Genomic DNA, 345 nt, shown 5'->3' with positions numbered 1-345 from the left:
GGGGGCTGGGAACGCACAGCGTGGGGGGTGAAGGTTGCCTGGGTGGTGCCTCGAGGAGCCCCCACAGGGTGGGTATCACCCAGCCAGTTCTGAGGGGGGATGGAAGGGGTGTGCAGAAGTCCTGCCCTGGGGATGGGGCCTCAGCTGGGCTTCTCCACTGCCGCAGAGGGGCTGCAAAGTGCGTCCCCTGCCCCAGTGTCCTGCTCTAAGACTACACTCCAAACCAGGCACAGCAGAGCTCATAGGTACTGCCACCTCGAGTGGGGCAGCACCCCCAAACCGACCATCTCTGCCAGGCGCCCCGCCGCGCTCAGTGCACCCCGGTGCCCGCTGCCCTCCGGTGCT

This window comes from Chaetura pelagica, unplaced genomic scaffold, assembly GCF_000747805.2.
Source record: "Chaetura pelagica isolate M959 unplaced genomic scaffold, ChaPel_1.0 scaffold20, whole genome shotgun sequence".
Lineage (NCBI taxonomy): Eukaryota > Metazoa > Chordata > Aves > Apodiformes > Apodidae > Chaetura > Chaetura pelagica.
This window is presented reverse-complemented; position numbering follows the sequence as displayed.